This window comes from Salvelinus fontinalis, chromosome 22 (assembly GCF_029448725.1).
Source record: "Salvelinus fontinalis isolate EN_2023a chromosome 22, ASM2944872v1, whole genome shotgun sequence".
Taxonomy (NCBI): domain Eukaryota; kingdom Metazoa; phylum Chordata; class Actinopteri; order Salmoniformes; family Salmonidae; genus Salvelinus; species Salvelinus fontinalis.
This window is the reverse complement of record NC_074686.1, coordinates 1,555,661-1,563,320: the sequence shown is the minus strand read 5'-3', so window position 1 is coordinate 1,563,320 and position 7,660 is coordinate 1,555,661. Positions and strand designations below refer to the sequence as shown.

At 43.8% G+C, this 7,660-nt stretch overlaps 2 non-coding genes across 2 annotated transcripts; both read left to right on the top strand.

The window, feature by feature from the left end:
* The first annotated feature begins 5,691 nt into the window (after positions 1-5,691).
* trnaa-agc (transfer RNA alanine (anticodon AGC)) lies at positions 5,692-5,764 on the top strand. The gene has a single exon. It is a non-coding gene; the product is annotated as a tRNA-Ala (tRNA).
* Positions 5,765-7,198: 1,434 nt separating this feature from the next.
* On the top strand, positions 7,199-7,271 carry trnaa-agc (transfer RNA alanine (anticodon AGC)). The gene has a single exon. It is a non-coding gene; the product is annotated as a tRNA-Ala (tRNA).
* The last annotated feature ends 389 nt before the right edge of the window (positions 7,272-7,660 follow it).

Genomic DNA, 7,660 nt, shown 5'->3' with positions numbered 1-7,660 from the left:
CTCCTATTCCCCAGGCGCTCTCTTTTGATGACTTCTGTAACCGTAATAGCCTTGGTTTCATGCATGTTAACATTAGAAGCCTCCTCCCTAAGTTTGTTTTGTTCACTGCTTTAGCACACTCTGCCAACCCAGATGTTTTAGCCGTGTCTGAATCCTGGCTTAGGAAGACCACCAAAAATTCTGACATTTTCATCCCTAACTACAAGATTTTCAGACAAGATAGAACGGCCAAAGGGGGCGGTGTTGCAATCTACTGCAAGGATTGCCTGCAGAGTTCTGTTTTACTATCCAGGTCTGTTCCGAAACAATTTGAACTCCTACTTTTAAAAATCCACCTCTCTAAAAACAAGTCTCTCACTGTTGCCGCCTGCTATCGACCACCCTCTGCCCCCAGCTGTGCTCTGGACACCATATGTGAACTGATTGCCCCCCATCTATCTTCAGAGCTTGTGCTGCTAGGCGACCTAAATTGGAACATGCTTAACACCCCAGCCATCCTACAATCTAAGCTTGATGCCCTCAATCTCACACAAATTATCAATGAACCTACCAGGTATCACCCCAATTCCGTAAACACGGGTACCCTCATAGACATCATCCTAACCAACTTGCCCTCCAAATACACCTCTGCTGTTTTCAACCAAGATCTCAGCGATCACTGCCTCATTGCCTGTATCCGTAATGGGTCAGCAATCAAACGACCTCCACTCATCACTGTCAAACGCTCCCTGAAACACTTCAGCGAGCAGGCCTTTCTAATCGACCTGGCCGAGGTATCCTGGAAGGATATTGATCTCATCCCGTCAGTAGAGGATGCCTGGATATTTTTTTTAAATGCCTTCCTCACCATCTTGAATAAGCATGCCCCATTCAAGAAATTTAGAACCAGGAACAGATATAGCCCTTGGGGCGCTGTTGAGACTATTTATGCTAATCGGGTAATTTTTGAAACGGCTTCCCACAAAATCCTTGATCGTACAATATGCATATTATTATTATTATTGGATAGAAAACAGTCTATAGTTTCTATAGGAGTTGAAATTTTGTCTCTAAGTGGAACAGAGCCCATTCTACAGCAATTTCCCTGACATGGAGTCAGATTTCAGAAATGTTGGCCACTGTTCTGGAGTCAGTTAAAAGGGCACTGTTATTGCTATGACTATACGGACACTGCTTACGTCTTCCCCTGGATGCCTTTACGTGATGACGATTTCAATGGGGTCGATTGCGCGTTCACAGGCACTATAAATTAAAAAACCCTGTAGCTAGCAAGTCTTTTCTTGGTGCGTAACGCGCGTGGAGGACACCGACCCGCTCCTGTTCCAAGCGTTAGTTTAGCCTGTTATATTTCTCCGGTCATCTTTTTACTCGTTATAGGAGTTAAAAACATCATAAGGTAGTTAATTTAAAGCGTTTTATAGCAATTTATATCCGTTTAGTGCGATTTTGGGACATTTATTTTTGAAACGCTGTGAATAGCTGGGCACGCTTTTCAGTTCATCCCGAACGCAGTTGGCATTTCCACATGGCAAGAGGACAGCTTTCCACCAAAAGACGATTACTCCCAAGAAAGGATCCTTTGCCCAAGATACTGATGGAAGAACAGCTCAAAGTAGGACATTTTTATTATGATAAATCGTGTTTCTGTCGAAAAATTTTAGTGGCTTAGGACGCCATGTTTTTTGACGTAGCTTCGCTTGGCGCAAACTGTATTGAAAAGTAAGGATAAATTAAAAAATGTAATTCCGCAATTGTATTAAGAATTAAATTGTCTATCAATCCCTGTCCACCCTATATTTTTTAGTCACGTTTATGAGTATTTATGTATAAGAGTAGATCACTGTCTAAGTGGCGCAAGGACATTTTCTGACCAGCTGAGCTACATTTCACATTGTCTAACCATGATTTTGGTGGCTAAATATAAACATTTTCGATCAAACTCTATATGGATTGTGTAATATGATGTTACAGGAGTGTCATCTGAAGAATTCTGAGAAGGTTAGTGAAAAAATTAATATATTTTTGGCGATGTTGACGTTATCGCCCACTTTGGCTAGAATCAATGCTGGGCTGCTATGTGCTATGTGCTATGCTAATATAACGATTTATTGTGTTTTCGCTGTAAGACACTTAGAAAATCTGAAATATTGTCTGTATTCACAGGATCTGTGTCTTTCGATTCGTGTATGCTGTGTATTTTTACGAAATGTTTGATGATTAGTAAGTAGGTAAACACGTTGCTCTATGTATTTATTCTAGTCCATTTGTGACGGTGGGTGCAATTGTAACCTATGCCATCTACCTGAAATATGCACTTTTTTCTAACAAAACCTATCCCATACCATAAATATGTTATCAGACTGTCATCTGATGAGTTTTTTTCTTGGTTAGGGGCTATAAATATCTTAGTTTAGCCGAATTGGTGATAGCTACTGGTGTTGGTGGACAAATAAAAGATGGTGGATTATGCTAATGTGTTTTTAGGTAATAGATGTACATCTTTACATATTGTGTCTTCCCTGTAAAACATTTTAAAAATCGGACATGTTGACTGGATTCACAAGATCTGTGTCTTTCATTAGCTGTATTGGACTTTAATGTGTGAAAGTTAAATATTTTAAAAAAATATTTTTTTTGAATTTCGCGGCACTGGCTTTTCAGTGGGGGGGGGGGGGGGGTGTGCCGCTAGCGGCACGCTCATCCTAGACAGGTTAACCAACAGAAAAACATCCTATGGCGTTCTGCATTAGCATCGAACAGCCCCCGTGATATGCAACTTTTCAGGGAAGCTAGAAACCAGTATACACAGGCAGTTAGAAAAGCCAAGGCTAGCTTTTTCAAGCAGAAATTTGCTTCCTGCAACACAAACTCAAAAAAGTTCTGGGACACTGTAAAGTCCATGGAGAATAAGAACACCTCCTCCCAGCTTCCAACTGCACTGAAGATAGGAAATACTGTCACCACCGACAAATCCATTATAATTGAGAATTTCAATAAGCATTTTTCTACGGCTGGCCATGCTTTCCACCTGGCTACCCCTACCCCGGTCAACAGCACTGCCCTCCCCTCTGCTACTCGCCCAAGCCTTCCCCATTTCTCTTTCTCCCAAATACAGTCAGCTGATGTTCTGAAAGAGCTGCAAAATCTGGACCCTTGCAAATCAGCCGGGCTAGATAATCTGGACCCTATCGTTCTAAAACTATCTGCTGAAATTGTTGCCACCCCTATTACCAGCCTTTTCAACCTCTCTTTCGTGTCGTCTGAGATTCCCAAAGATTGGAAAGCAGCTGCGGTTATCCCCGTCTTCAAAGGGGGAGACACTCTAGACCCAAACTGCTACAGACCTATATCTATCCTACCCTGCCTTTCTAAGGTCTTCGAAAGCAAAGTCAACAAACAGATTACCGACCATCTCGAATCCCACCATACCTTCTCCGCTATGCAATCTGGTTTTAGAGCTGGTCATGGGTGCACCTCAGCCACGCTCAAGGTCATAAACGATATCTTAACCGCTATCGATAGGAAACAGTACTGTGCAGCCATATTCATTGACCTGGCCAAGGCTTTTGACTCTGTCAATCACCACATCCTCATCGGCAGACTCGACAGCCTTGGTTTCTCTAATGATTGCCTCGCCTGGTTCACCAACTACTTCTCTGATCGAGTTCAGTGTGTCAAATCGGAGGGTCTGTTGTCCGGACCTCTGGCAGTCTCTATGGGGGTGCCACAGGGTTCAATTCTTGGACCGACTCTCTTCTCTGTATACATCAATGATGTCGCTCTTGCTGCTGGTGAGTCTCTGATCCACCTCTACGCAGACGACACTATTCTGTATACTTCTGGCCCTTCTCTTGACACTGTGTTAACAACCCTCCAGGCGAGCTTCAATGCCATACAACTCTCCTTCCGTGGCCTCCAATTGCTCTTAAATACAAGTAAAACTAAATGCATGCTCTTCAACCGATCGCTGCCTGCACCTGCCCGCCTGTCCAGCATCACTACTCTGGACGGCTCTGACTTAGAATATGTGGACAACTACAAATACCTAGGTGTCTGGTTAGACTGTAAACTCTCCTTCCAGACTCACATCAAGCATCTCCAATCCAAAGTTAAATCTAGAATCGGCTTCCTATTCCGCAACAAAGCATCCTTCACTCATGCTGCCAAACATACCCTTGTAAAACTGACCATCCTACCAATCCTCGACTTCGGTGATGTCATTTACAAAATAGCCTCCAAAACCCTACTCAATAAATTGGATGCAGTCTATCACAGTGCCATCAGTTTTGTCACCAAAGCCCCATATACTACCCACCACTGCGACCTGTACGCTCTCGTTGGCTGGCCCTCGCTTCACACTCGTCGCCAAACCCACTGGCTCCAGGTCATCTACAAGACCCTGCTAGGTAAAGTCCCCCCTTATCTCAGCTCGCTGGTCACCATAGCAACGCCCACCCGTAGCACGCGCTCCAGCAGGTATATCTCTCTGGTCACCCCCAAAACCAATTCTTCCTTTGGCCGCCTCTCCTTCCAGTTCTCTGCTGCCAATGACTGGAACGAACTACAAAAATCTCTGAAACTGGAAACACTTATCTCCCTCACTAGCTTTAAGCACCAGCTGTCAGAGCAGCTCATAGATTACTGCACCTGTACATAGCCCATCTATAATTTAGCCCAAACAACTACCTCTTTACCTACTGTATTTATTTATTTTGCTCCTTTGCACCCCATTATTTCTATCTCTACTTTGCACCTTCTTCCACTGCAAACCAACCATTCCAGTGTTATTTTTTTTACTTGCTATATTGTATTTACTTCGCCACCATGGCCTTTTTATATATATTTTTTATTTATTTATATATATATCTTGTTTGCCTTCACCTCCCTTATCTCACCTCACTTGCTCATATTGTATATAGACTTATTTTCACTGTATTATTGACTGTATGTTTGTTTTACTCCATGTGTAACTATGTGTTGTTGTATGTGTCGAACTGCTTTGCTTTATCTTGGCCAGGTCGCAATTGTAAATGAGAACGTGTTCTCAATTTGCCTACCTGGTTAAATAAAGGTGAAATAAAAAAAAATTAAAAATTAGCACCACGCTCTAAACAACTGAGCTAACCATCCGCTTGCCACGGAACATCATTTTTAGGATGCACAGAGCCTCGGCCAGTGCTGGCGCGTAAACGAACAAGTCCACCAACAGCATAGCCTGACAAGACTGGACCCTCTTGGTTGCTCCTTGTGGCAAATCATAAAGGCTGGGGATTTAGCTCAAATGGTAGAGTGCTTGCTTAGCATTGCGAGAGGTAGTGGGATCGATGCCCACGTTCTCCAAAAAAACACATTTTTTGGTGGATCCAAGAACGCTCCAGTTCACACTTCATGCAGCTTTGTCTAACGTCAACCTACTGTCATGATGTCATAATGTCAGATGAAAAAGAATGAAATGACATACTTTCAGAGGAGCAGCGTAGCACACACAATTGATGCCCACAAACAAAGCTGTGGGAAGTTTCCTCGAAGCCAAAGCAGAGGATAAAGATAGAACAGCAACTAATGCCGAAACCCGGGATCAATGCACAGAGCCTCGGCCAGTACTGGCGCGTAAACGAACAAGTCCACCAACAGCATAGCCTGACAAGACTGGACCCTCTTGGTTGCTCCTTCTGGCAAATCAAACATCCTGGGGAATTAGCTCAAATGGTAGAGTGCTCGCTTAGCATGCGAGAGGTAGTGGGATCGATGCCCACATTCTCCAAAAAACATTTTTTTGTGGATCCAAGAACGCTCCAGTTCACACTTCATGCAGCTTTGTCTAACGGCAACCTACTGTCATGTAACAATGACAAGCAACTTTCATGTAACACTGATGTCACAATGTCAGATGAAAACGAATGACATGACTTACTTTCAGAGGAGCAGCGTAGCACACACAATTGATGCCCACAAACAAAGCTGTGGGAAGTTTCCTTAAAGCCAATGCAGAGGATAAAGAAAAACAACAACTCAAAATGTACCTCATGGACAGTACGGGGATCTTACCCACGACCTTGGCGTTATTAGCACGACACTCTAACCAACTGAGCTAACCAGCCACTTGCAACGTAGTAACATTTTTAGGGTGCACAGAGCCTCGGCCAGTGCTGGCGCGTAAACGAACAAGTCCACCAACAGCATAGCCTGACAAAACTGGACCCTCTTGGTTGCTCATTGAAGTAAGTTAAAAAGGCTGGGGAATTAGCTCAATTGTTAGAGTGCTTGCTTTGCATGCGAGAGGTAGTGGGATCGATGCCCACTTTCTCCAAAAAAAACATTTTTTTTTGTGGATCCAAGAACACTCCAGTTCACACTTCATGCAGCTTTGTCTAATGTCAACCTACTGTCATGATGTCACAATGTCAGATGAAAAAGAATGACATGACATACTTTCAGAGGAGCAGCGTAGCACACACAATTGATGCCCACAAAAAAAGCTGCGGGAAGTTTCCTCGAAGCCGAAGCAGAGGATAAAGATAGAACAACAACTAATGCCGAAACCCGGGATCGATGCACAGAGCCTCGGCCAGTGCTGGCGCGTAAACGAACAAGTCCACCAACAGCATAGCCTGACAAGACTGGACCCTCTTGGTTGCTCCTTGTGGCAAATCAAAAAGGCTGGGGAATTATCTCAAATGGTAGAGTGCTTGCTTCGCATGCGAGAGGTAGTGTGTTCGATTCCCACATTCTCCAAAAAACTTTTTTTTTTGTGGATCCAAGAACGCTCCAGTTCACACTTCATGCAGCTTTGTCTAACGACAACCTACTGTAATGTAACAATGACAAGCAACTTTCATGTAACACTGATGTCACAATGTCAGATGAAAACGAATGACATGACTTACTTTCAGAGGAGCAGCGTAGCACACACAATTGATGCCCACAAACAAAGCTGTGGGAAGTTTTCTTGAAGCCAATGCAGAGGCTAAAGAAAAACAACAACTTTAAATGTACCTCGTGGCCAGTACGGGGATCGTACAGACGACCTTGGCGTTATTAGCACCACACTCTAACCAACTGAGCTAACCGGCCACTTGCAATGGAGCACAATTTTTAGGATGCACAGAGCCTCGGCCAGTGCTGGCGCGTAAACGAACAGCATAGCCTGACAAGACTGGACCCTCTTGGTTGCTCCTTGTGGCAAATCAAAAAGGCTGGGGAATTAGCTCAAATGGTAGAGTGCTTGCTTAGCATGCGAGAGGTAGTGGGATCGATTCCCACATTCTCCAAAAAACACATTTTTTTTGTGGATCCAAGAACGCTCCAGTTCACACTTCATGCAGCTTTGTCTAACGACAACCTACTGTCATGTAACAATGACAAGCAACTTTCATGTAACACTGATGTCACAATGTCAGATGAAAACGAATGACATGACTTACTTTCAGAGGAGCAGCGTAGCACACACAATTGATGCCCACAAACAAAGCTGTGGAAAGTTTCCTTGAAGCCAATGCAGAGGATAAAGAAAAACAACAACTTAAAATGTACCTCATGGCCAGTACAGGGATCGAACCCACGACCTTGGCGTTATTAGCACCACGCTCTAACCAACTGAGTTAACTGGCCGCATGCAACTGAGCAACATTTTTAGGATGCACAGAGCCTCGGCCAGTGC